Consider the following 1,101-nt stretch of genomic DNA (forward strand, 5'->3'; position numbering starts at 1 on the left):
ATGTGAGGTCTGGGAGCTGGAGCCACGTTCGGTGGCCTGGTCCTGCTCCCTGCCTGAAACTATCTCCCCACGGCTGCTGTTGCAAGAATGTTTCTGGGAATATGTGAGTCTTGATGTCATTCCCCACTGGCTGCTCTGGGTACGCAGCCTGTGCTTGGCTGGGCTGGGGGAACCCCCTATGGAGCCCCACAGTGCTGCTGGTCCTGCCCAAGAGCACTCGCAACGGTGATGCCCGTGGCACTGCAGGCAGCAGAACCTTGGCTCATCCACTCCCTGCCTGCTGCCGGCAGCTCAAGAAGGGGCAGGAAGTGACAGGGTGCTAACAGTAATTTCTGTAGCTTGAGATCGAGCTCACTTCTTGGCGGGAAGCGTACGGCTGGGGAGGGCGTTGCTGAACCACGGCTCATTCATCTGCAAGGGCAGAGAGTGGGGAGGAAAGCCTGCGTCACTGCTTGGCAGCTGTGCTATACTGCATTGCTCTTTCCGTTGCATTGACATAATTTTTCCTTTTTGGCTCCCCAGCCCTTCCATGCGCACCCCCGGGGGAGGTGGGGTGGGCAGGTGCCCAGCGTGGGGCCTGTAGCACCTTGCCTGCTGCTCTTGCCTGCTCTGCTGCCAGCGGCTGGGAGCCTGTTGCTTCAGTAGCCCGGGAGGGAGCGGGGCCTTGCCCGCGATGTCAGGGAGAGGCTGGATCCCCTCCCGCCATCGGTGGGTGCTGGGGTGGTGGTCACAACGCGGGAACGCTGGATGGCATTAGGAGCAGGTTTTGGGGTGGCTGATCCCAGCCTGTGTGCTGGCGAGTCCTGCCTCGCTCCTGGCTGCTGTCGGTTCTCCCAAGCAGGACTTGGACCAGATGACCCTGGAGGTCCCTTCCAACCCCATATTCTATGATCGGTGACCTGCGCTTCCCGCCCTTCGAGCTGCCTGTTGCTCCCGTAGTTGAGGACGCCAGAGCGGAGCAGCGGGTTTGCGCCCCTCTCCGCGCCCCGGGCTGTGCTCCAGCTGTGGAGGGGCCACCCCAGACCCCCCGGCACGTCTGGGCCCGGGGGACCCTCAGACCCCGCATCTGCGGCCGCACCGTCCCTCGCCCTGGGCCCGGCG

This window comes from Athene cunicularia, assembly GCF_003259725.1.
Source record: "Athene cunicularia isolate RWA chromosome 4 unlocalized genomic scaffold, athCun1 chr4_part3, whole genome shotgun sequence".
Lineage (NCBI taxonomy): Eukaryota > Metazoa > Chordata > Aves > Strigiformes > Strigidae > Athene > Athene cunicularia.